This window comes from Phacochoerus africanus, chromosome 2 (assembly GCF_016906955.1).
Source record: "Phacochoerus africanus isolate WHEZ1 chromosome 2, ROS_Pafr_v1, whole genome shotgun sequence".
Classification (NCBI taxonomy): Eukaryota; Metazoa; Chordata; class Mammalia; order Artiodactyla; family Suidae; genus Phacochoerus; species Phacochoerus africanus.
This window is the reverse complement of record NC_062545.1, coordinates 99855655-99883444: the sequence shown is the minus strand read 5'-3', so window position 1 is coordinate 99883444 and position 27790 is coordinate 99855655. Positions and strand designations below refer to the sequence as shown.

At 48.1% G+C, this 27790-nt stretch overlaps 1 protein-coding gene across 1 annotated transcript in view; it reads left to right on the top strand.

The window, feature by feature from the left end:
• ZBTB7C (zinc finger and BTB domain containing 7C) overlaps positions 1–27790 on the top strand; it is a 405485-nt gene that overhangs the window by 209920 nt on the left and 167775 nt on the right. The window contains exon 3 of the mRNA XM_047764322.1: positions 17602–17660. The gene's annotated coding sequence lies outside the window, so the exon portion shown is untranslated. The remainder of the gene's footprint in view (positions 1–17601; positions 17661–27790) is intronic.

Sequence of the window (27790 nt, the reverse complement as noted above, 5' to 3'; positions counted from 1 at the left end):
CTCTAAGCAGTCAAACATATAGTAGCAGACATTTAAAAATCAGTGGAAGATTTGAAAGCTGAATTGAGAGACTTGCTCAGAAAGTAGGAAAAGAAGGCCACGCTGTTGGAACTGGGATAGAGAAAAGCAGGGAATTAGAAGCTCGGTCCCGGCGGGCCAGCAGTCAGGGTTCCAGAAACTGAGAGCAGAGACACCCGAGGAGGGGAGGTTATCAGAGAAGTTACAGGAGAAAGTTCCAGGTCTGAAGGTCTCATCCTTCCAGACAATTGGAGAAACGCAGTGGACAGAACAGACCCTCCCAGGGCCTATCCTTGTGGAGGTTCAGACCCTTAAGGACAAAGAGAAGATGCGGGAGTAAATTGTATGCAAATGTTGGAACACAGAACAGTATTGGGCTTTCCGACGGCATCCTTGGAAGCACTGGGACAATGCCTTCAGCTTTACAAGGGAAGGTGGTTTCCAACTTAAGCTTTCTATTCACAGCCAAACAGACTTTCAAGAGAGGAAAGCAATAAAGTTGGTTTGTGTCGACATGGTCTCCAAGGATGTACCTCCTAAAACTTTGTACCAATGAGGTGGAAGAATAAACCAGAACAATAATGGTGGGTGTGGTAGACAAAGTAATGCCCCCCCTGCTTCCCCCACCACCGACCCCGCCAAGATGTCTGCAGCCTGATGCCCAGAACCTGTGAAAACATGAGGTTACTTAGCCAGAGGGCGTTAAGGATGCAGATGGAAAGAAGGTTGCTAATTGGCTGACCTCGAGATGGGGAGAGGATCCTGGGCCCAGTGGCATCACAAGGGTCCTTAGATGTGAAGGAAGGAGGCCGAGGGGCAGGCGGGAGTGATGCTGTACAGGGAGATCTCTCCTGAGGTCACTTGCTTGGAGATGGAGGAAAGGGGCCATTAGCCAAGGAATGTGGGTTCCTCTAGAAGCCGGAAAAACAGGTAGCTTCTAAAAGCTCTTCAAGAGCCTGCAAGAGTAATGCAACCCTGCCAACACTTTGATTTTAGTCCAGTGGGTCCTCTTTCAGATCTCTGACCTCCTGAATGTTAAAGGTAATATATTTGTGTTGCAGCAACGGAAACTGGTACAGTGTGGGATCCAGGAAAAAGAAGTTTCAGGTGACAGCTGGGTGAAAGGCTCAGATTCAGACTGGAGTCAGAGGATGGGAACTCTGGCAGGGATGGAGCCTGGAAAAACCCAAAAGGGAACTGACAGATTCCTAAGGCACTGGACTGTTTGTGGTGGGATTGTAACAGTTCTGGCAGTCAGTTTGTGTGTCAATCAGTGTTAGGTGCATACAAAGCCATTTTTTAATGGCCACACCCACAGTGTATGGAAGTTCTCCCCGGCCAGGGATTGAATCTGAGCCATAGCTGCGGCAACACCAGATCCTTTGAGCCACTTCACAGGCCAGGGATCAAACCTGTGCCTCCTCAGTGATTCAAGCCGCCGCAGTCGAATTCTTAGCCCACTGTGCCATGGCAGGAACTCCAAAGCCATTTTTAACACTAGAGAAAATAAGTTATGCAGGAAAGGACTATCTGAGTTCCTGTTGTGGCTCAGTGGGTTAAGACTCTGACATAGTCTCCGTGAGATGCAGGTTCAATCCCTGGCCTCCCTCAGCAGGTTAGGGATCTAGCATTGCCTTAAGCTGCATCCTAAGTCACAGATGGGGCTGTGACATAGGCCTGAAACTAGGGGTTCGACCCCTAGGTGGGGAACTTTTTATGCTGCAGGTGAAGCCATTAAAAGAAGAAGAAGAAGAAGAAAGGACTATCTTGTGGCTCATCTGTGAGTAGTCATAATCATGTGAATACCAACAACTGATTTAACCGAAATGATGGAATCCCTCTGTGGGGAGGGTACATGGCACAGAAATGTGGGTTTAGAGGAAGTGGCATTGTGGGCATAAGGAATCTCTTCTTCCATTATGGGGCACTAACAGATACTGTCTAAAAGTGGAAGCTCTATAAGTGGCAGAATATAGCATGTGCTATGAACTGAATTGTGTTTCTCTGACATTCAGATACTGTGTCCCTAATCCCAGTGTGCCTGTGTTTGGAGTAAGGAAGTAACTAAGGTTAGATGGAGTCGTCAGGGTGGAGCCCTGATTAGCATCCTTCTAAGAAGAGACACCAGAGAGCTCAGTCTCGACCACGGAGGACACAGGGAGAAGGTGGTTGCCTGTGAGCCAGGAGGCAAGCTCTCAACAGAAACCAAATCATCTGGTACTTAGACCTTGGACTTCCTAGCCTCCAGGACTGTGAAAAATACATTTGTGTTGTTTAAGCCACCAAGTCTATGGTATTTTGTTATGACAGTCCTAGCTAACTAAGCAGTTGTTTAGAAATATGTCGCTAAAGAACATAAGAAATAGCTAAAATAATTGAGAGTGGTTATCTCTGGGAACTGGGATTCAGTGTGGGAGGGCTGGAGTGGGGACTGCTACTGGGCTTTTATTACCTTTTTTTTTTCTGTTTTTTTGTCTTCTTAGGGCTGCGCCTGTGGCATATGGAGTTTCCCAGGCTAGGGGTCGAATGGGAGCTGCAGCTGCCAGCCTACACCACAGCTCACGGTAATGCTGGATCCTTAACCCTTGAGCAAGGCCAGGGATCGAACCTGCGTCCTCATGGATACTGGTTGGGTTTGTTAACCACTGAGCCACAATGGGCACTCCAGGGGCTTTTATTACTTTTGATTTTCAAGCCATGTATATATATTAGCTTTTTTTTTTTTTTTAAAGTAGATCAATTTAAAAAGGGAATTTGGAGGCTTAGGTAAATGTAAGAAGCAAGGTGATCTTCAGGAGTAGCTTGATGAGGTCTCCAGCTCCATTGAGAATGCAGCTCACTGCCGTCCTCCAACAAAATGGCTGCAGCAGCTCTGGGCTTTTCTTGTGCCTTCAACATCTCCAGTGATGGAGCTTGTTCCCCCAGCAGTCCCCAGCAAACATCTCCTTGCATCTTATATGATAGAATTGGTTCCAGTCATCATGGCCAGGGAGCTGAGCTGAGCTGATTGGGCTTAAGCCAACCATAACCCATTGGCTGAAGGGGGCCAGTAATAATCTGAGAGGAAGCTGGTGTTTTCTGTCCAGAGGAAGGGGAGCATAATGGTGGGTGGCTCAAAATAAGTGTCTGCTGCAGATGTGTTCTGCGGCAGAGTATTTTCCTTCTTCTTATAAGATGTAGGTCCCTGCTAATACTTTTGATTGATTGGTTGGCTGGTTGGTTGGGTGGATGGCATTTAAGTGAAATGTTAGCTTTTGCTCTGTGACCTGTGCAATAGGGAAGGCTGGACATGGAGAAAATGACTCGATAAGGGAGGTTAAGGAGGGCGTCCCACGCCACATAAGGGGTGTGGGGACATGAAAAATCAAAGACTAAGGAAGATGGTGTGATTGAAGGCTGATTTCTTGAGATTCCCCTGACTCCATCTCTCCCCGCCCCCAACCTACTGTAGGTGCTGGAAATTACGTCATTAGAAACTCTTCTTTGAGTAAGAAATTCCCCTGACTGCTGGGAGAGGGTACATTTGGCCATTGCCTGTCACTAATGCAGAAGCGTTAGTTTGTTAACTCCTCCCTGGACAGCTGCAGCGGGGGGAGGCTTTGGGTCTGAGAGGGGAAGAAGGGACAGGCACGGGGCGTGGGTCTAGGGCTCATTTAGCACAAGCATGGAAGTGGGAGAAAGGGCACCAGGTGAGGACCAAGGTGGGCACGGGACAGCCCTGGGTTCTTAGTCCCTGGAGACTTAAGCTGAGTCCTGATAAGAGGAGCCCTAGATACTCTCTGTGCCACAGTGAACCAGATTGCCAATCTCACCAGCTCCCTCCATTCCGTCTGACTGATGCCCGCAGCTGCCACAAAGGCGCTGTCCAAAAGGTCCACCGTGTCTCCTCCCACCAGCTGAGCCGAATGCTTTTCTAGAGGCATCTGGCTTGCGTCCCAAACCTGTTTATGCCAGTGGAACTTGCTTTTGTAATTATGCAATTTAATTAAGCATTATACAAACCAGCTAAATACCACTGTGAAAAGAAAAAAAAATGTTTCAATGAACACTCAGTTGAAGCTTTGGAAAGACTCAAATAATACTAGCCCACTTTTTTTTTCTTTTTAAGGGCCGCACCCGCAGCATATGGAAGTTCCCAGGCTCGGGGTCAAAAGGGAGCTACACCACAGCTCACGGCAACACCGGATCCCCAACTCACTGAGCAAGGCCAGGGATCGAACCTGCATCCTCATGGATACTAGTCAGATTGTTTCTGCTGCACCACAACAGGAACTCCAAGACTAGTCCATTTTTTAAAAATGCTGTTGACTTAGGTGTAGGTGAAACAACTAGGAGAGGTTGGGGAAATATCCACAAAATCGAAGGAAACTTTGGTACTCAGATTATTCTGCAAGGAAATTTAATTTCTCATTCCACTTTAAACAATGCAATTCAAAATTGTAGTGTCATTTGAGTGTGATTTATGCCACAGAGGCAATAGGAACAATTGTGTCCAGGAGATGGGAAGTTAAAGAAAGGCCTGGGCTTTGCATCCAAAGTTTGATGAATGAAGGTACAAACATATGTTAGATGTTAAGATGTTTCAGTCAGCTGACCAATCATTTCAGCTAGGCGGACTTCTTCCACAGCAAGTTGTGGGGGCGCTCGGCTTCAGCTCCTGGGAATTGACTCCCACCACTCTGAATCAGAGGCTGGTGTGCTGGGCGGGTGAGATTACTCTTTTGGGTCACAGATGCTTAGTTGGCTGGGTTTCCCAGAACTGGCAGAATTGGGAGGAGCCAGGGAGAAGCAGGGGGAGAGCTGGAGATGGCTTCAGCCTGAGTCAATCCTCTGCTCCCTCCTGGATGTTACCCAGGGGCCTGAGCAGCAAGTTCTAGTTCAGCCGGCACTCCCTCCACTCTCCCTTAGACAACAGGCAACCAGGTGACTCCACACACCAGAGGCAGCTGGTGTTTGGGTCCTTCATCTGCCCTCATGGCTGCATGTCCTGCTTCTCAGCACATGTGGACTACTCCAGCCAGACCTGGTAACTCATGGCCATGACTATGATAGACCATCCCCACCTCTGCATCTTGGCTACGAGTTTCCCTTTCTAGCCCTTTGCCTCTATTCTCCGTATCCACCCCATCCTTCCAACCTCTGCTTACTGTCTGCTTCCTCCAGGAAGCCCTCCCTGATTTGCCCCTGAGTTCCCTGCAAGTACCACCCCACCCTTCTGCACTTAGTCTTGACTGCCTTCTCATCTTTCCAAGGTGGGAGATTGTAGGTTTTGAGTTCTCACCCGGGTTCACTGGCCAAACTATGCCTCGCCTGAGCTATAAAAATAGAGTTTGTAGTTCCCGCTGTGGCACAGTGGGTTAAAAATCCGACTGCAGGAGTTCCCATCATGGCGCAGTGGAAACGAATCTGATTAGGAACCATGAGGTTTTGGGCGCAATCCCTGGCCTTGCTCAGTGGGTTACAAATCCAGCATTGCCATGAGCTGTGGTGTAGGTCACAGACAAGGCTTAGTTCTGGTGTTGCTATGGATCTGGTGTAGGCTGGCAGCTACAGCTCTGATTAGACACCTAGCCTGGGAACCTCCATATGCCACAGGTGCAGCCCTAAAAAGACAAAAAGACAAAAAAGAAAAAAAAAAGAATCTGACTGCATTGCTTGGGTTACTGTGGAGGTACGGGTTTGATCCCCGGCTTGGCACAGTGGGTTAAAGGATCTGGCGTTGCTACAGCTATGGCTCGGATTCAGTCCATGGCCTGGGAAGTTCCATATACCTCAGGTGTGGCCATAAAAAATATAGAGAGAGAGTGAGACCCTTTCTTGATTTTATTTCAGACACTCCCACCTAACAGTCAACACACTCCTTACTTTTTTTTTACTTAAAATTTTTTTCATTGGCGTATAGTTGACTTACGATGTTTTATCAGTTTCAGGGGTATGGCCAAGTCACCATCCTACTCGACTGCACAGATTTCAACAGTAAAGGCCCTGCAATGGCACAGAGATTCAGGAGTATTTGTCCTGAAAAGCTGATGTGCGAGAACCAGTGAACTCCCAGAGGGTTACAGGACAGTGAGGTCTGTGCCTGAGTCCCTAGAGCTAGAGGAAAAATTGCAGGAGTTCAGTTCAACTTTCCAAAAACTTTATTATTTATTATTTGTCCTTTTTGTCTTTCAGGGCCACACACGTGGCATATGGAGGTTCCCAGGCTAGCAGTCCAATCGGAGCTATAGCCACCGGCCTGCACCACAGCCACAGCAACGTGAGATCTGAGCCGTGTCTATGACCTACACCCCAGCTCACGGCAACTCTGGGTCCTTAACCCACTGAGTGAGGCCAGGGATTGAACCCTCAATCTCATGGTTCCCAGTCAGATTCATTTCCGCTGCGCCACAACAGGAACTCTAACTTTCCAAAAACTTCAAATCAAAGACTCCCTTTAAGCAAGGCACTGGGGTGGAGGGTAGGGGTGAGGAAGCATAGGGATGGGAGGGACCAGGGATGAGTGACACATGGAAGCACCCCCTCCAGAGCTGAAGAGCGGGTGGGGGAGAAGGTCACTGGCATGAGGAACTAGGATGCGTGAGACATGAAATGCTGAGGGAAATGGGGTATCTGGGCAGACTTCTCGTAGGAGGTGAGAGCTGAGGGGGTCAGAGAGGGTGGGCCTCGAAGGTGGCCAGGGCCAGACATGAGGCTGCTTATATTTCACACGGATGCAAATAGTGCTTCTGTGAGGCTCTGATAGGCCCGGCGGCCTCTCTCAGGATCATTTCTGATCTTGGAGGGGGAGCTGGGTGGCTGAGGCAGACCTTTTTTCCCTAAGTCATGTGATAAAAGTTCCAGAGAAGAGCTCTGACTGGGTTTTCCCAGGTCCCAGAGGTTGACACTGCTAGAGGGATACGTCCTGGTCAGCCTGGGACAGCCACTTCATGCCAGTTGTCCCCAGGTGACTCTTAATAGTGTCCCCTTCCATCCTCCAAAGTGTCCCTGTTTGGACAATAAAAGGTAGGATCTATGTTGGGGGGAGTGGCCCAGTTCCAGAGAGAAAAAGGCGGGAGCCGCTTTAGAGACCACCTCGCCAGGCTCTCCCTTTTGCTCTGGAGGTCACGTGATCCCTTTCCAAACATCCATCACACCACCCACACTGCCTGGGTCTTCCTTGTCATTGCATGTCACTTGCAGATTTGTCTTCCATATCACTGAGATGCGGAGTCAACAGCGGAGTTCGAAAATAAAAAGTAAGGAATTCCCATCGTGGTGCAGTGGAAACAAATCCAACTAGGAACCATGAGGTTGCGGGTTTGATCCTGGCCTCGCTCAGTGGTTTAAGGATCTGGTGTTGCAGTGAGCTGTGGTGTAGGTCGCAGACACAGCTCCTATCTGGCATTGCTGTGGTTGTGGTGTAGGCTGGCAGCTGTAGCTCTGATTGGACCCCTAGCCTGGGAACCTCCATATGCTGTGGGTACAGCCCTAAAAAAGAAAAAAAAAAGAAAGAAAGAAAGAAAAGAAAAAGTAAAATAAATCCCTCTCTGAGGGAATCAATTTTTTCTCCCACTTGCGATGGGGTTGGGAAACACCTCTTCTCTGAGAGAAAGCCTGGCATTCATTATTCCCATCACATTGGACATCAAGTTAGATAGAACTTTCTGGAAATCAGGTTTAAATGAAGGGAGGAGGGGGGAGTAATAGACTCAGGGCCCCAGGAAAGAGGACAAGGGGCAAGACCCACAGAGGCAGGAAAAGTCACTGAAGCCCATGGCCGCTAGAGAAAACAGGCCTGTCTCCCTGTTTTGCTGCCTGGAGCTCCAAATGCCACCATTACCAGCCTGACATGGGTCCCTTCCAGGGCTGATGAGCCTGGCTCCCACAGCCAGCCTCGAAATCCCAGCCCCGCTCAGCAGCAGAACCAAGCCTGCAGGGCTGAAGGTACCACCCAGGCAAAGTGTGCAGTGCACACCTCCCCAGACACCGTTAGCCAATGAAATCAGGGAAACTTCTGGTTAAATCCACAAGATCCCTTCCTCCCCCGGCCCCTTGTAGGGGAGAAGTCCTGCTGCTGCTGAGATGAGCCCTGCAGACATGAAGGCTTTAATCACGCTTTTCCTTCTTGTGTTGTAGAAAGAAACCTCCCCCCAACCCCAATTTAAACAGTTATTCAATATTACAACACTGAATATTCTTTTTCCTCCTTCTGCATCCGCCCATGTTCTAGTGAGCATTAACCATCCTGCCCCACCAGCCAGAGAACAGTGGGAAGGCCCCCCTCCCTCCATGGACACCCCCCCTTCCTACCTGGGCAGCCATGACCTCTCCCTCAGCTCCCCCAGGCCAATCCCTGCTGGCAGCCCTTGCTCAGGATTTCCAACCCAGGAACGCTTCCCTGAGGCCAGAAAAAAAGAATACGTGGGTGATGTGATCCAGCAGTTGGGCCTGCACTGGGCTGGCCTGACTGGGGAGATTAGGCCTTTGTTCCTCGGGCAGGCTCTTCTCCCTGCCTCCCACCCAAGGCACAGGTCCCTGTGTTGGCTTTGGCTCCAGGCTCAGCCCTCTCGCCTTCTCAGGCTATTTTAAGATTCTCCACCAAGGCTACAGAAACACGGGACTTCCGAGGGGCCATCACCCCTCGCCAAGCAGGGACCGAAGAGGATTCGGCTGCCTTGAATGATGCTGTTCTGCAGTGACACACACACACACACACACACACACACACACACACACACACACACACACACACACACACACACACACACACACACACTGTTCTCTCCGTCTCTTGTTTCTGCTCTGTCTGTCTGCCTCTGTCTCTCTCAATCAGAGCAGACCAAACCATTCTGACGCCCTGGTGGGCTCGGTTCTTGGGTTTCCCCTGAGGCTCCCCCATGTCACGGTCAAGGGCCACCCTGCTGTCCTGCAGGCTGCTTGACAAGGACTAGACACACACACGCACTCATCTTTCAGCCCTTCCAGGGGGAGTGAACAGGTATGCCTGGGGGAGGCCCTTCCAAAATGTGCTCCCAGGGTTGGGGGAGTGGCCTCATAACCAAGCACAATTCTCCCCCATGGCCTGGAGGTGCTGCTGTTCATTCTGTTCAAGAGATACTTTGCAGGGACTGGGGGCTGGGGAGGCTTAGAATCTGATTCTTTCCTTTAATGGGGAAAGCAAGAGGCATACAGGTAGTCACTATTTAATTCAATGTACATTTATCGAGCACCCACAATATCTGGTGTTGGCGGTGGAAGGATAGAAACGTCTTGGGGGAGTCTGGGGGCAGGGAGCTCCACCTCTTTTTGGAAGGCAAACGTCTCTGGCAGGCAGGGGGGTGAGCCTGCCCTGGGCACATGCTCAGGAAGGGTAAGTGAAGTCTGAGTCACTGTCCAATGGCCAGAGGTGTCCTGTTGTTGGGGTGCAGGGCTCTAATTGCCTCACTGGGAGGGAGTCGGGCTGACCTCCCATCTGGCTTTGCCACACTCTCTAACATTTTGGTTGGACACGGTTATACTTGAAGTTGGAAGGATTGTGCTGATCTCCTGCCCGTCCTCCAAGTCCCCAGCATGGGACCTGTCTACCTGGAGGGGGGGTGTGCTTGCTTTGTAATAAATTAATAGACTATTATTTATTTATTTATTTATTTATTTTTTCTTTTTAGGGCCCCATCCACAGCATATGGAGGTTCCCAGGCTAGGGGTCTAATCAGAGCTGTTGCCGCCAGCCTATACTACAGCCACAACAACGCTGGATTTGAGCCGCAGCTGTGACCTACACCACAGCTCATGGCAACACTGGATCCTTAATCCACTGAGCAAGACCAGGGATGGAACCTGCAGCTTCATGGATACTGGTTGGATTCATTTCCACTGTACCACAGTGGGAACTCCTAGACTATTATTTAGACCAGTTATAGGTTTATAGAAAAATTGAGCAGAAAGTACCGAGTTCCCATATAACTCTTCTCCCTTCCCTCCCTCCAAGTTTCTTCTGTTGCATTATTTTACACTAACGCAAGATATTCTTACTGCTATAGTGGGGTACATTGGTTACAATTGATGAACTAATAGTAATATATTATTTACTTGTATTGAAGGAGAGTAAATTGACCATATTATGTTAGTTTCAGGTTACAGCAGAGTGATTCTGTTATACATGTATATGTATATATCTATATTCTTTTTTTGGATTCTTTTCCATTACAGTTTATTATAAGATTTTTGAATATAAGAATTCCTGCTGTGGCATAGTGGGTTAAGAATCTGACTGCAGTGGCTTGGTGTACAAGATTGCTCCCTGGCCCTGGTCAGTGGGTTAAAAAATCCTGCATTGCCACAGCTGCGTCATAGGTCGGATTTAATCCGTGGCCTGAGAATTTCCATGTGCTGTGGGTACTGCCATTAAAAAAAATAAAAGATATTGATTATAGTTCCCTGTGCTATACAGTGAATCCTTGTTGTTTATTTTATATATGGTAGTGCATATCTATTAATCTATTGATACATCATTAACTAAAGTCCATTCCATAGTTAGCATTAGAGTCCTTGAGGTTTTTTGTTTTTTTTTTTTTTTTGCTTTGCTTTTTAGGGCTATACCTGCGGCATATGGACGTTTCCAGGCTAGGGGTCAAATCAGAGCTACAACTGCTGGCCACAGCCATGGCAACACATGATCTGAGCCACGTCTGCGACCTACACCACAGCTCACGGCAATGCCAGATCCCCAACCCACTGAGTGAGGCCAGGAATTGAACCCACATCCTCATGGATACTAGTCGGATTCATTTCCGCTGAGCCACGACAGAAACTCCTAGAGTTCATTCTGTGTGTTGTACAGTTTTATGGGCTTTGACAAATGTACAAGGCCATATATCTATCATTACATTACCATACAGAATAGTTTCTCCACACTAAAAATCCTCTGTGATTCGCCTGTTCATCCATCCTTCCTCCCCTCTGGCAACCGCTGATCTTTTTTCTGTCTCCATAGTTTTGCCGTTTCCAGAAGGTCATATGGTTGGAATCACGTGGTATGAAGCCCGTTTAGATTGGCTTCCTTAACTTAGTCGTATGCATCTAAGTTTCCTCCACATCTTCATGACTTAATAACTCATTTCTTTTTAGCAATGAAGGATGTTCCATTGTCTGGATGGACCGCAGTTTATTTGTCCATTCACCGACAGAAGGACAACTTGGTGACTTCCGTTTGGGGCAGTTATGAAGAAAGCTGCCATAAACATCTCTGTGCAGGTTGTTGTGTGGGCATAAGTTTTCAGCACCTTTGAGTAAATACCCAAGAGTGCGCTTGCTGGATCTTATGGTAACAGTATGTCTAGCTGTGTAAGGAGCTTCCGAGTTTTCCAAACAGTCTTCTCAGGTGTCTGTGCCATTTTGCGTCCCCAGGCTGATTTTAATATCAGAGGAAAAAGCAAACTGCAACCCACACAACACAGCCCCTGCCTCCCTGTCCCTATAGACCCTCAGCCGACCCACCCCCAGGGACAGCTCCTCACCCCAGGCCTCTTCATCTGGGTGTTGGGCTGCCCTAGCCTGTCAGCACTTTCCACAGGAGCGCTGACAACCCTCATTCGAGAGCGGGTCTCTGGGGACTCAGCAGCGAGCACAGCAGTCAGCGTGCTCCCACCGGCTCCGGGGAGCTGACCTCCTGGGGAAACCAGTCTCTCTGCCCTCCCCCAGAAGACACGGATGCAGAGTGTCTCCCTCCATTTTCTCATTTCATCCCCGCTTTAACTCAGGGAGGTCGGAGATCAGTGTCATTATTCTGCCCATTTTGCTGGTGAACATCTACAGTCACATGTCCAAGGTCACCCAGCTGGTCAATGGCAGGGCCGGTCTGGCTCTAAATCCTAAGGCATTCCAGGCTCCTGAGAGCTGCAAGGCCCTGCTACAGAGACCATGACTTCATTGTTCCCCAGGGGCACCTCTCCTGGCCTCTGCTCCTCCCTCTGAGGCAGAGCCGGTCACTTCAATATCATTCCAGGGGGCTTGGGGGTGGATGTGCGGTGGGGGGAGGGGGTAGTCTGTCTGCCACCACCCAGCATCAAAAAGCCTCCCGCCCAGCCACGCACACTTGCTGAGGGCTGCCATGGGGGTTCACAGTCAACGGGGCTCAGCCTGGACCTCCCCTCCCACCATTGTAGGGTGGGAATCTTGGACCCCCGTTCTGGTTCTGGTCTTGTCTTTTGTGTGACTCAGGGCAGGTCTTTTGCCTGCTCTGGGCTTGAGGGCTCCCGCCCCGCCTATAACGTGAGGAATTTCTATGTGCTCCCTCCAGTATGGACATAGGATTTTTCAAAAAGCCATTAGACACTCTGAGAAGAACAATACCAATTTTGTGTCCCGTGCTGACTGTAAGTGTGGTGGCAGTTTCTAGAAGAGAGGGGTTAGTGCAGATTTAAAAAAAGAAGAAGAAAAAGAAAAAGATTTCATGAATTTGCATCAGTTCTCAAGGCAGCATCTCCACCAAGGCGGCGGGTGAGAAGAGGGGTGTTTATCATTGAGCAGAAAGGCCATGAGGGGCCAAGGCCATGTCTGCAGCAGGCACTGACCTGTACCTGGCCCAGGACCTGCCCCTCTGAGGTGTCCAGGGCCAAACCTGGCCTGCCCCACAGGCACTGCTTCATTCTGGGCATAGACTGTGCTGTCCTCTGGCTGGTCCCTTCTGGTTGATGGCATACAGGCTATATTTCACTCTATACTCATGGGCCACCCCAGAAAAGGCTCTGCCAAGGATTGGTTTGAGCATGGCTAGCACTAGTGAGCTGAGTGACTCTGAGAAAGTCATTCAACTTCTCTGGGCCTCCAACTTCCTGACTATTGAGCATCCTGGAGGGAGTTTGTGGATGGGAACCACACCTTCTCGTGTGTGCATCCCCAGCAGGGAACCAAGACCCTGGGATCCCGCAGATGCTCACTAAATAGGTTAGATCTACCCCACCTGCCTGACAGGGAAAATACTTTGTAATTAGTGCAAATGTTAACTAATCTGAACTAATATTAAAGCCAATGTTAATATGAGTGTTAGGGAGTCCCCATTGTGGCTCAGCAGGTTAAGAGCGCAACCATTGTCCGTGAGGACGTGGGTTTGATCCCTGGCCTCATTCAGTGGGTTAGGGATCCAGCGTTGCCCCAGCTGTGGCGTAGGTCACAGATGTGGCTCAGATCTGGCGTTGCCATGCCCATGTATAGGTTGGTGCTGCAGCTCTGGTTCCAGCCCTAGCCTGGGAAATTTCATATGCCACAAGTGCGGCCCTAAAAAGGAAAAGAAAAAAAGAAAAAAAATGAGTATCTGGTTGTCTGTCATACAGTTCTGATTCACTCTTAGTCTTCCCATTGCTACGGAAAGCCAGGATCCATCAGAGGTGAGGATATAGGTGTTTGGGGGCACACCTTTGCAGACAGATGTGGTCCTCCCACCTTCCTGCTGTCTGTCCACTTGGGACAGAGAGAAGATGGGATGAGGATGGAGAAGGGGAGGGATGCTGAACTGCACCTTCTGGTCAAGGGCCAGTCCTTTCTCTCCACAGCAGCAGGCTGGAGCCAGACTCCTCTGCTCCTTAACCGCTGCTTCCTTCTTTCCTTGAGGGAGAACTACAAGTGTGTGTGTCCTGCAGAGGCCTGGCCCTTGAAGGATAGTGCTGGCGGGTCAGGGAGCCGAGGGTTGGGAAGACAGAGGCCAGTCAATGCCTTTTGGCCCATTTCCAGCCATTCATGGAGTTTCAAGAAAAGAAGTCATTAGTCCCAAGTGTTCCTTAATGATCTAGTGAGAATCAGGCAGCCAGGTTATTGGGTTTGAGAGCCTCCGGGTCAGGGTCTGGGAAGGCACGTGAAATCATTAAGGACTTTTTCCTGGTTGAGAGGCTATGAACTTGAACCTTATTTCTCCAGAGGTGCAGCAGTGCCCAACACCTGGTAGGGTGAGTGGAAAGGGAGGGAGGTATCTCTTAACTTGGAAAGTTGCTAACTCATTCTCACCTTGAATCATAATTTTTTTATTTACTTTTTAAGTTGAAAGGGACCCTAGCCATCATGCCTTCAACTTGCAGATGAGGAGGCTAAGGCTTACATGGGAAAAGAGGCCTTGTCCAGAGCTCCCCTGGGGCTCCCCTTGTCTCAAAGGCCTGGATTTACCCTCCCCCTTTTTACACTTAGAACACTATTTTTTGAGGCTTAAAGCAACTTCCAAAAAAAAAAAAAAAATCAGGACACTGAAAAAAATCATTCATGCTATTTATTCAGTCTCACTCAGAGAAGCTGTTAGCTCTAATGACCTTTCCAAATTAATAAAATCTGCAAATGCCCAATTGTTTATTGCGCACATTGAGTTACACCTCTGAACGGCTGGAGGGTTCCACACACCCGCCTGGAATATTGAGCTCTAGGGCCCTGCAGCCGACAGATGGTCTGCAGGGGAGCTGTAGCCAGATTCCCTGAGAAAGGAGGCAAGGCCTGTGGTCCCTCTCGGGGCCTTGAGGGAACAGCCCACAGTGTGCTCAGGGACCATGCAGACCAAAAAAAAAAAAAAAAAATTTGTTGGTGACAAACCCTGTCCAGGGGCCCTGCCAAGACTGTTTTGGGAGAGACAAACCTTTCAGACATGAATATAGAATAGTTCCAAAGCAAATACTTGGTGGTTGTGTGACATTCAGAGCAAAGAAGTGGGAGGTTACTGGAAGGCCTGATGGGGGAGATGGAATCAGATGGAGATCCACTAGAAAGTGTAGGATTAGGTCAGGTGGAGGCCACCGGAAAGGGCTTTCTAGACAGGGAGCACAGGGTGAGAGTGAGCCCGTGTGCCTGGGGTCAGGGTGGTGAGGAGCAGGCATGAGACTGGCTGGGTGAAAGGAGGCTCTATTCTGGGGAGTGATGGTATTTGGATTCCAGGAATTAGACACAAGGGGACCCTGCTTCTTATGCTCAGACACCTCCATCCGTGATGACGCTGTATAAATACCCTGTTTACAAGCCATGGGTTCCCTGGCCCAGAGTCACACTGTCTGGTTTGTCCCTGAGTCCTGGTGACAGTTTCCCCATGAATGATACAGGCCGTTTTGACTTGCATGATGAAGTGGACAAAAGTCTGGAAGAGAAACACCGTGTATGTTATACTATTATTGCAGAAGGATAAATAGGGGTATTTTAATTTTGGTGAAATATATGTAACATAAAATTTACCATGTTAGGAGTTCCTGTTGTGGCTCAGCAGATTAAGAACCTGGTTTAGTCTCTGTGAGGATGCAGGATTGATCCCTGGCCTCACTCAGTAGGTTAAGTCTCTAGCATTGCCACAAGTTGTGACGTAGGTTGCAGATGCAGCTCGGATCCAGTGTTGCCGTGGCTTAGGCGTAGGTCTCAGTTGCAGTTCCTATTCAACTCCCAGCCTGGGAACTTCCATATGCTGTAGTTGAGGCCATTAAAAAAAAAAATACCATGTTATCTATTTTTAGTAGCCTTCATTATAACACTTTGTTGTACAACCATTGCCACCATCCATCTCTGGAACTTCTTCATCTTCCCCAAATTTAACTCTAATTCCCCATCATCCTCTCTTCCCAGCTCCTGGAAACTTCTTTATTCTGCTTTCTGGGTCTACGAATTTGATTACTCTAGATACCCAGAGAAGTGGAATCATACAGCATTTGTCCTTCTGTGACTAGCTTATTTCACTCAGCATAATGTCCTCAAGTTTATCCACGTGTCAGAATTTCCTTCCTTGTTAAGGCTGAATGGCACTCCATTGTAGGCATTGCCACACTTGGTTTATCCATTCATCCAGTGGACACTTGGGTTGCTCCCATCTCTTGCCTCTTGTGAGTAATGCTGCTGCGAGCATGGGTGTGTGAAGATCTGTCGAAGTCCCTTGCAGGACTTCCTTCTGAGCTTTAAAAAAGAAAAAAAAAGTGCTTCAGCAACATGGATGGAACTAGAGATTTTCATCCTAAGGCAGAAAGAGAAAGGCAAATACCATATGATATCACTTATATGTGGAATCTAAAATATGGCACAAATGAACCTATTGACAGAAACAAACTCATGGATGTAGAGAACAGACTTGAGGTTGCCAAGGGGGAGGAGGAGGGAGTGGGAGGGACTGGGAATTGGGGGTTAGTAGATGCAAACTATTACATTTTAAGGGATAAGCAGTGAGTCCTGCTGCACAGGGAACTATATTAAATCACTTGTAAAGGAACACGATAGAAGATAATACGAGGAAAAGGATATACATACATATACACACACATACATATATGTATATGTATGTGTGTGTATATATATATGTGTATATATATATCCGGGTCACTTTCCTGTACAGCAGAAATTGACAGAATATTGTAAATCAACTATAATAAAGACATTTAAAAAGAAAAAGAAAGTGCTTCAGGCTTTCAAATTATCAGAGCTGATCGGCTGGCCCTCGTTGCTGTCGCTCCACGTGGAGTGGATTGCCAGATTCCCATGTGTGAAGACACTTCTGCCTTGAGCAGAGCTCTTCATTACCCTCTGCCAGGGACGCAGATTGAAGGCTGGACTCCGTGCGCACGCGGCCTTTCCCCACGCCGCGCTAAGCTGCTTCAGTCTGCATGTTAGCCAGTGTCAAGGCCTCTTCGCCTTCACTTCTTATCCTGAAACCCATCAGTCACATTGAATTTGTCCCTCACTGAGGTAGCAAGCTCATTGTGCTCTCTCTTGGTAAGTTCTTCCTCCTACCTTCTAAAATGTATTTAGCCGCGGTTATAAAAGCCAAGGGGAATCACTCAAGCCCAGTTCTCCTTCCTTGTGCCACATCCTCACCCTCCCGACTCCCTCCAAAAATCTCCCATGCTGCCAATGATCTAAAGGGCATCCTGTCTTGAAGCATCACTACATCTGGGCATTAATTGCCTCTACAGATCCCAAACTCACCTAAAACACATTAAAGTGGTGACATGCTCAGGCAGAAAGGCAGGAGAACTCCCAGTTCAGGTTGGCGTTGTCATTAACTCAAGTCTTTGGTGTCAACTCCCTCCCTCACCGAACATCCTGCCTGGCCTTCCAGTCAACCTCCGAAATGCATTTTCTGGCCTTTGTTGGTTTGTGTCAGCTCTTGAACATTATTTAAATGTAGTTTGGGGCCCATGCATGCAATTACCATTGTGTTATTATTCAGAACCAGATTGTTAAGATTCAGGCAGCTGTACAAGGAGATGCCCTGTGCTGTGAGGTCCAATTTAGGAGGGCCTTCCGAGCTGGCGCGCAGGGTTGCTAGGCAACCCCATGCTACAGAAGAGGAGGCCTCACTCCGGAGTGGGAAGAAGCCCAGCGCCTTCAGGGAATTGGAGGCAGTGGTCAATCTGAGACTGGCATGGCGCCGGAGAGGGGGAGGGAGGCGACGTGGGCCGAACCCACGGCCGGAGGCGGGGGGGTAGATCTTGCCAGGGGCGCCCACCCAACTGGCACGCAGTGTTCCTGGGAGGGGAGAGCGCTGCTGGGAGTGAGAAAGCAGAGAAGGTGCAGAAGCCAGAGGTCGGCCAGGAAACTGCCGAAGGATACCCAGAGCAGATGCTAATATGCTTCTCCGTCCCTTTCTTCTCTTTGCAGGAAATGAGCAGGTTTGCAGAGAAGCTGCTGGCTTGAAATTTAAGAAGGCATCGTTGCTTGTGAGTCTGAATTTTGCTTTCTTAGGACTGTGGCTTGACAATGTTCCTGGGAAGTGGGTGGGTTTCCCTGTTCGGGGAAGGGAGCATGACCTTGATGGAGTTGGCTTTCATTCTGCAGGCAGGTGCCTCTGGCTGGGTGGGGCTGGAACCAGGAGGTAAGGCCACCAAGGCACCTGGTTTGAAGCCTCGCTCTCCCCTCTGAGTGGAGAGGGCTTCCACTGGCTCATGGAAGAGAGTCACCCCCTCCCCCACCGTGGTTGATGGGTGTGGGGGAGAGCAGGACTCCTCTGGTATGAGGATGACGTGCATTTTTTTTACCCTGAGGCCACAAGCAGTGTGTGCAATTCCAAGTTTGCTGCTAGGGTGACCTTATTTAGAACAGTAAATTCTCATAGAAGCCATTTAACAGTGTGTTAAACTAGGAGCAATCAGATGACCCAATCCATTTCTCACTCTGAGAATATTATTAACTCACTGGGTACCTGGCACTATCCGGGGGCCTCTGAGAAATAGAAGAGAAGCAGCAGGTTCAGGCTCTGTTTTGGAGGAGCTGTTAGTCCAGCGTAGGAAGGGAAGACACCTGCACCAGAGATCATGAAAAACTTTATGAGAGGGCTGGTAGGGGATAGGCAGAGATGCTGGTGAGGGACGGGGCTAAGGAAGACTTCCTGGGGAAAGAGATCTGAGCTGGGCTGATGGAGGAGGGAGGCTGTTTCAGGGAGAAAAGAGCAAGGCAGAGGTACCGGGATGGGAGCACCTGACGGCCCACATAGAGGATGTCATAGACATGGGGCTCCCTGGGGAGGGAGGAAACACTGGTGACACTGGGCACAGCCTGATGGTATAGGGCTTGAAAGAGCTTCATGAGTGGTTCATGTACAAAAGAACCAGGATGGAGTAACGTGTCCTTCATCTATGGAAGTAAAATTAAGTTGCTGCCAGTTTATGATTCATTATGTGAAAATAGCACATGGATTTTTCAACAAGTTTGTTGTTGTATTCGAGATGAATATATTCCCTGGAGAGATTACAGGGAAATCACCTTGGGGAACCTCCTTAGATCTCAGTGAGGTGTCGGGAGCGGGGAGAGAGAGATACCGCTTACAGCTGAGGGTCCTAAGACCCCTAATAGGGCACACCCTAAGCTCCAGGTGGGCAGTCATGAGGGTAGTGTTCCCGTGACTACTTCCCTTTCTCTGGAACTGCTTCTCACAGAGGGAACTCTAGATACTATACCAGGATGAGGAGCAGCTGGAGTTTATTTCTTTAACAAAGGTTATTTAATTATTCATTCCAAAAAAACAGGGGAAGCTAGTTTGTTCTTTTTTTAATTATTATTTCTCAAATGAATTTATCACATCTGTAGTTGTATAATGATCATAACAATCCAATTTCACAGGATTTCCATCCCACAGCTCAAGCACATGCCCCCACTCCCCAAACTGTCTCCTCTGGAGACCATAAATTTTTCAATGTCTATGAGTCAGCATCTGTTCTGCAAAGAAGTTCAGTCTGTCCTTTTTTCAGATTCCACATGTCAGTGAAAGTATTTGATGTTGGTGCCTCATTCTATGGCTGACTTCACTTAGCATGATAATTTCTAGGTCCATCCATGTTGCTAAAAATGCTGGTATTTCGTTCCTTTTAATGGCTGAGTAATATTCCATTGTGTACATGTACCACATCTTCTTTTTCCAATCCTCTATCGATGGACATTGAGGTTGTTTCCATGTCTTGGCTATTGCAAATAGTGCTGCAATGAACATCGGAGTACATATGTCTTTGCGAGTTGTGGTTTTCTCTGGATAGATGCCCAGGAGTGGGATTGCTGGATCAAATGGTAGTTTAGTTTTCTGAGGCATCTCCATACTGTTTTCCACAGTGGTTGCACCAATTTACAATCTCACCAACAGTGTAATAGGGTTCCTTTTTCTCCACACCCTCTGTAGCACTTACTGTTTGTAGACTTTTTGATGATGGCCATTCTGGCTGGTGTGAGGTGATAGTTTGTTGTAAATGTCAGGAAGAACAACCAGTGTTTATGTAGCATTGCCAATTTGTAACATGCTTGACAGTATTGCCTCATCTTAGTGTCACCAAGGCCCTGTTAGGTGGTACCATTTTGCGGATTGGGAAACTGAGACTCAGAGTAACGTATTTTGCTCAAGTTTGCTCAGAGCTGATGTTAATGCTGACTTTCCACTGCATAGCACTGGGTGACTGATTATGGAGCAGGCCTCTTGGGTCTGCCCCTGCCTCTGTGGGGCTCTGGGTCTGGCTGTGGGAACTCAGTTCTCGATGGTCAGCGTTTTTCATGGTCATGTCTTTCATGGGATGGGGAGCATCATGCTGTTTTATTCTTTTTTCTTTTTTTTTTTTCCTCGCTTTTTAGGGCTGCATGTGCAGCATGTGGAAGCGGCATGTGGAAGTTCCCAGGCTGGGCTTGAATTGGAGCTGCAGCTGCCGGCTACAGCCATAGTCACAGCGATGCGGGATCTGAGCCATGTCTGCAACCTACACCACAGCTCACGGCAACACCAGATCCTTAACCCGCTGAGAGAGGCCAGGGATTGAACCTGTCTCCTCATGGATACTAGTTAGGTTCATTACTGCTGAGCTGCAATGGGAACTCCATGCTAGTGATTTTGATTGGCCAGGGTAATGGTTCTGCCCTCAAAGAGGAAGGCTCATGTGTGCTGCTATCACCAGGAACAATCCTCTGGAAGGATGCTGGAGGGCTCCCTTTGGAGGCAGTGGTGAGTGACTTAGGTTGGGTTCTCTGGAAAAGAGGATTGAGGTGCAAGTGATCGAGCAAGAGAGACTGTTTAGGGAAAGCTTGTAAGGGAGGGAGGGAAGCAGGGTTGGAAAGGAGTTGAGCAAAGATGTGTCAGGGCAAAACTCTCCTTGGCTGTGTACCCAAGGAGTCTGAGTGGGGCATTGGTTGCATTCACCACTGTGCCCCAAAACATCACTGCTGTGAAAATGGCCAAATGTAGTTTTCTCCTGACCTGGCAGTAATTTTCATTGTAGTGAGTTTGCATTTTAAGAGTGTAGGTATTAAAATAGAAATCAATAGTGTCAAAGTCTATTTTCACTGAAATCACTGAGCTTTTTTTTTAAAAAAAAAAACTGTAATTTTGTTCTTAATAGGTAATACAGTTCTATGTCCCTAAATGCTAAAGTACCAAAAAGTATATTGCGAAAAATATCCCTCCTACCTCTGTCCGCCAGTAGCCTGGCTCCTCCCCTGGTGACGAACAATATTACCCTCATTTGGGGTTACTTTCTCATGGTAGTCTACACACACCGATGATGCTGTGGTTTAGATTTCAAGTTTTAGTGAGTCTGATTGCAGTACAGTAATAGACCAGCTTCTTGGTCCTCAAGAATTATCAAAGCTGGGTCTCTTCTAGAAGGGGTTGAGCTGAAATGTATCTTTTATTTGGAGAGAGAGCACAGTGCACCAAATCAGATCTCAGTGGAACGTTTGAAAGGCATAAAAACGTCATAAACATTTTCAAACTCCTTAGAGTTACTATGTAAACAATTGATATAAGAATTGCAAATTATTTCCTCATTAAAGCAATTGTCTATTCGCGATGTTGTATTACAGCCCTTGAAATCCCCAAATATCTTAAATAATTTAAAATTTCACGATATTCACTGTCTTTCGAATTATTGCCATCTCACTACACTTGTCACCTAATGCCATCTGCATAACTTCGGGTGGCTTGCTGAAATGTGTATCGTTTCCAAAACGTCCTGAGATCTGCCGCAGAGTGTCACCACCTTGCGAGTTGTCCCTGTGATTTCCTTTTATGAAGTGACTTTACTATGTCATTTGGAGATGATACTTTATCAACTTAGGTGCTGGTCAGCAGCTCCACAGGCCCCTTTGTTGGTGAGCTCCCTGTCATAGGAAGTGTTGAAAGAGCAGCCAGGTCATGTGTCCGCCAATTACGCCAGAAATTTACCCGACGTGCCAGGCAGGTTTAGAAGACTTTTGAGTTGTTGTAGCTGAGTCTGATCTGCGCGGCTTTGTTATCATTTTTACCTTTATCGGCCATTTACCTCACTTGAAATTCAGACTATCAGGCTCACACTGCGGGCTTATCTTCCGAATTTTGGTTCCACGGGTTTTGTCTGATGCCTGTAAAATGTCCAAATAGAACTTACTTTGTAATCTCATAGACCTGGCATGTAAGTTTTTCTTTTGCAAATGAGCCTCCTCTTTCACTTTTATGTTTCTGCCTTCTCTCGAGTTGCAAGAAAATCCTCTAACTGGTCCATGAGCTATTCAAGATTTTTGGTGGCACCCCACAAGAGGCAATGAAAAAAAATCTCATTTCCGTCCAAGAAATAGAATCATTATCTTGATTGAAATAATATCTTTCCTAAACATGCAACCAGATAAAGCATCAAATTGGTGGCATTTCCTTATCATTGCACCGAGTTTGTAGAACTCAGAATAATGGCCTGTCAGCTGCTCCTGGTAGGGCTGGTTCTGAAAGGCAGAGTCTGCAGCTCCTGGCCTGATTTGGATTATATTATGTCTGGTGCAATGTAAAATAATCCCATTAATGACAAATATTATTATATTAAATGAGAAGGTAGTGTAGAGCCTAGGACAGTATAAGAAGTAAATGCAACTACTACTATTATTATGGTGCTGGGTTTTCATTAGGAAGCATCTAACACACATGAGCAGCTACAGGAATGACTGAAAGCTAGAGTTGGTTTAGGATGTAGATGTTTAGGATGTGAATATTCTGGAGTCCTAGTGCACTAACCTGAGCTTCCCAGGACTGCAGTTAGAGTAGGAGGTGACTGGACTTGAGAAGGAGGGCTGGGTTCTAGTTTGGGGTGAACAGCCAAAGGCCAGCAAACCACCATCTTTGGGAAGGAAAATGAAAGAGCTTTGGGCCAGGAGGCAGGGGGTCTGGGTTCCAGCCCAAACCCACCATTGTTACATGAGGGTGTCAGGAGACAGAGGTGAGGCCATGTTTGTATACTGGCTGAACCTCCATCTTCCCTGTCCCCCATCCACTGGGGGGGGGGTTCTGTTATATCCTGGGCATTTTTTTAGTACTTACCCTGCGACACGCATATTCTAACCATTTACATGTATTAATGCACATAACCCTCACAACAGTCTTAGGCACTAGAAACTTGTATTATCTGCCTTTTACAGGTGAGAAGGAGCAGAGAGGTTGAGCCACTTGCCCAGTGTCACACAGCCAGTCAGTGGTGGTATAGGGATTTGAAGCTGAGCAGTCTGGTTGGAGCTCATGAAAAATTAAAATAGACTGTATCACCACTCAATAATACACATCTGGGGTTTTTAGCAGAACTTAAACTATAATACTATGATGGGGAGAAATAATAATAATGGTAATAATGGTAATGACATCTTGTAATGCCCCAGGAAGTGTGGAGGGGGTTCCTGTGGCAGAAGTGGGAGGTTGAATGAAATTCCAACTGAGATTGCTGACCTTGGTAGCTCTCAGATCCTCTCTTGGCCTGGGATCCTACAAAGCTGTCCCCAGCTATAGGCACACAACAGAGCACCACGGTATGTAGGACTTGTCACCGTTGACTCAGCTGCTATCTGGTCCATTCCCCTGTCTTGCTGCAGAGCCCTCCCAGGCCTTGAGGGCCGTGCTGTCTGCCAAGACTTCCCCAGAGAAGAAAACCACCCCTCTCATACCCGCCCCACACCTGCTTCACTCCCATCCCTCCCCAGGCACATCATAAGTGAAAAAAAAGCTTGTATCTTCAGAATCTTGTTTTCAGGAGGAGTGCTGGCCTGCTGGTGAGCGTTCCTGATTACCATGGTAATCACCAGCCGAATGGAGTGATTTCATAATACATTTCCATCAGAAATATGAACAGGTGTGCAGGGGAAATCAACATTTATCAACACCATAGGTTGGGGAGATTAAGAGTGAGTGTAGGATTGCTCAAGAAAACAAAAGGAAGAAGGAAAGAAGAAATACGTTTGCTTGCAGCCAAGGTCCTTCTAGTCTTACCTCTGACTGTTTCCTGCCCCACCTCCCTCCTACCCCTGCCTCTGAGCTTTTCACTACAGTCCTCCTTGCCCTTCCCTCTCCCCTCTCCTTTCCAGCTCTTAACCATCTAGTAAAGCCCAGCTTCCCCCTCCCCCACAAAAAAAGGAGTTCCGGAGTTCCTGTCGTGGCTCAGTGGTTAACGAATCCGACTAGGAACCATGAGGTTTCAGGTTCAATCCCTGGCCTTGCTCAGTGGGTTAAGGATCCGGTGTTGCCATGAGCTGCGGTGTAGGTCGCAGATGCGGCTCAGATCCTGTGTTGCTATGGCTCTGGTGTAGGCCGGCAGCTACAGCTCTGATTAGACCCCTAGCCTGGGAATCTCCATATGCCGCAGGAGCGGCCCAAGAAATGGCGGAAAGACAAAAGAAATAGTGGGGGTTATAAATAAAACATTTCATTAAAAAAAAAAAAATGGAGTTCCCAGTATGGAGAAACAGGATCAGCAGTGTCTTGGATGCAGGTTCGATCCCTGGCCCAGCACAGTGGGTTAAGGATCCAACGTTGACGACACTGTGGCTTAGGTCGCACCTGTGTCTTGGAGCTGATCCCTGGCCTGAGCACTCCATAGGCTGAGAGGCAGCCAAAAAAAAAAAAAAAAAATCCAGCTCCTCCAGGAAGCCCTCCTTGGTTCACTCAGCCTTTAGGAATCTCTGCCTTCTCTGATCCTTTGCCAGCACCCTACCCCCCACCCCAGGGACATGTATTCATCTCCTTTGCAATCGGGGCCACCAGGCACAGAGCCTGCTTAGCCACCTCTTATCAGGTGGAGCCTCTGATTCTGCCTGTGGTTCTCGAGGGTGATGAGCCTTGACTGAGCTGAAACCTCACTGTCTTCGTTAGGGCCCAGTTAAAAATGCCACCATGGCACCTTGGGTGGCTCTAGAGCTCAGAGTGCTGGAATCCAGATTTGTTTGTTCCTGCAAGATTAGAGGAATTCATTTGCATTGTGATACTCCTTCCAGAGAAGGTGGCAGTGGCAAATCCAAGAAAACATGCAAAGCAGTTTTGATTTCTAAGCCTCAGGGTCCCTGAGTCATCACTCCCCTCACCTCCTTCAACATCAGTTCTGGCTCTGGATACAGGAAATGTCGCTCCTGGGACTGGGAGGGGCCTTCCTGCTCTGCCAGAGGCCACCCTGGGATCCAAGGAGGTGGGGGGGTTGTGCTGGGTGGGGCTGAGGAAGAGGCAGCCTTGCCCTCCTGGCCCTGGGCCTTTGTCCGAAGCCCACAAGTATCTCAGACACAGCACGTCAAGGTTTGTCATGGGGTGAGCGGGAGACCAGAGGGATTTGACAGAGGCCTCAGCATGAAAGGCCTCCTTCCTTTTCAAGTAGGACAGTGCATCAGAGGAGTCACCAGGCCCGCTCTGACGGCTTAAAAGGCATTAGCTAATATTTTGATTTTAATGGAATGAATAATAAAGAGCCCTGCATGTCTCTCGGAACTAATTTTGAAGAACGGGTTCTGCCACATGTTCCTCTAGTTGAATCGGGCTCCTAAAGAGTTGATAACAAAAGTTTTAACCCCAAAAAAAAAAAAAAAAGTATTCCTCCACCAACTTTTCTTTTAATTCCCATCTCATAATGCTTCTCAGTTAACAGTACCTCATGAAAAGATGAAATAAAGGTGGAACAGGAAGCAGGGAAAGCCTCAGAAGCTTGACATGGCAGTCCTGGCTTTTGTTCTGTTGCGTGAATGGCTTCCCCTCCCTGAAGCTGGTAACCAGGGCCTCGTGGGCAAATACCCGACGTTTATGGGGGAGGGACTGGCCTCCCTCCACAGGCTGGGGCCAGTGGGGAGCAGGGAGCAGAGTCAAAGAGAGTGATTTGAGGAGATTGAGGCCAAAGGCCAGTGCAGGATGCGAGGGAACCACAGGGGCCCAGGGCAGCACCCCAGGGCTGTTGACATGGGGGAGCAGTTGTGCCTCTGGGCCTCCTGCAGAGCCCCAGGGCAAGGGGCAAGGGGAGGAAAGCAGAGATAGCCAGAGTGCTGTGGAGGGGACCATCTTGCCTGGGCAGTGACCTGAGGTGCCCCTGAAGATCCAGAGACAAGGCATTAAACACTCAGCCTCCGTCTTTGCCTCCCTGCAGGCTCCTCTGGGGCCTCCACTGGCTGAGGCAACACGAAGGAGGGCAGAGGGCAAGAGGCCATGGACAGTGCCTCTGCCTGAGTGACAGGCAGAGAGGAAGGCCCAGCCCCCTTGTCAGAGCACACATCCTCATCTTATGGCCTATTTCAGGGCCTCCAGGAAAGCCACTCTTTTCACCAGAACGATGCCGTCGCAAGGGCTTCCCTTGGGAGAGGAAAGCTGCTGAATCCATACTGCAATGGCCCACCTCATCCCTCACCAGAAGGTGCTCCAGCCAGGTGCCAAGAGAACAACCAGGAGCGGGCCCTGTGGGAGGTGCCAGTTGAAGAAAAGCCTGGGTCAGGGCCAGAGCAAGGGCACAGAGGCTCAGCCTGCCAGAGGCTAGCCCAGAATGGTGCCTGTCCTGGGTTCACAGTCCTGAGGAAGGTGCCACTGTGGCTCTCGGAACCACAGGCAGCTCTTAGCTCTGCTGCTGGCAGAGCTGATGGAAACAACGCCCATAAAGTGATGGCTCATGATGATCCTGCCCTCTTCATGGCTCGCCAGCATAATGTTTGAGTTGTCCAATAGCCCATGAGGTGGTCCTACAGAAGAGGAACCCAGAGAGGAAAGTCATTGCTTAAGGCCATGTTGAGTCCAGATGGCTTGATTCCTCAACTGCCCCCTGGCCTGGCCACCTGCCCAGGGTCTCCTGGCTGAGGAGGGTCTGCATCTGTAGAGAAGGAAACGTCATTCAGATGTTGGAACATATGTTTAAAACTGCTTTATATGAAAATAAGTTCAAATTAAAGAAAAACTGCAACAATTAAAAGTAATACAAAAAAATAATGCAAAGAAGATCCTTACACCTTTATATTCTAGAATCACCTCTATAGTTAAAAATTTACACCATTTTCTTTATCATCTGTGCTCTCTTTCTGTCATTTACACACACACACACACACACACACCCCAGAGATTTTGTCTGAACCACTGGAAAGAGTTACCCCTACACACTTCAGTATGTGTTCTCTAAGGATAGGTGGCTTTCGTGGCATAGTTGTGGTATGGTTGATCAAGGCATGCAACATTAACGCACACTTTCATATAATTACCAATCTACTGGTCGTGTTCCAGTTTCATCAGTTAACTTTATGGTGTTCTTTATGGCAGGTCCCCCTCCATAGCGGAGCCCATCTAGGGTTGGGTGTGGCATTTAGTTATTCTGTCTCTTTGGCCTCCTTTAATCTGGAACACTTTCACAGCCTTTCTTTGTCTTTTAGGACTTTGAGACTTGTAAAGAAGACAAATGCCCCCTTTTCTGTCATAAAATGTTCCTCATTTGGGGTTTGTCCTATGTTTCCTTGTCAATAGATCCAAGGTTATGCATTCTTGGCAGAAACCTGCCTGGGCAATCTTGGGTTCTTCTCAGCTGTTCCCATCAGGAAGTACTCACCTCATTGGTGAGGTTAACTTTGATCTCCCAGTCAAGGTATTGCCAATTTCTCCACTCTTCAAGGATCATCTTTTCTCTTCCTTGTAGCTAGTATGCAGTGTGGGGAGACACTTTGCAATCATGCAAGTACTCTGCTCTTTGCTGATTTCCCCCTTGACGTAGTATTTGTTGATGACTCTTGCCTGATCCAACTGATAACATGATGGTTGTTGCAAATGGATGCTTTTCCAGCTCCAGTATTATCTCCAAATTTACCAGTTGGCCCTTGGCATTCTGCAGAAGCAGCAGAATTTTGTCTACTGCAAGCAGTGTACATTTACTATTACAAGCAGTAAAGTCTATTTATTTGTCAATTACCTCATGAATTTCAGTTTTTCCAAGAGTTTGTTATTTCTCACTGTACTCCATTATTTCTCACTGTACTGCTTAAATTGCCCCAGTGTTGATCCAGAGGAGTTCCTCTAAGCTGACTCCCATGATATTTTGATATCTCCCTCCTATGGAACACTTCCTCACTTTCTGGAATAACAAGAGGTTTC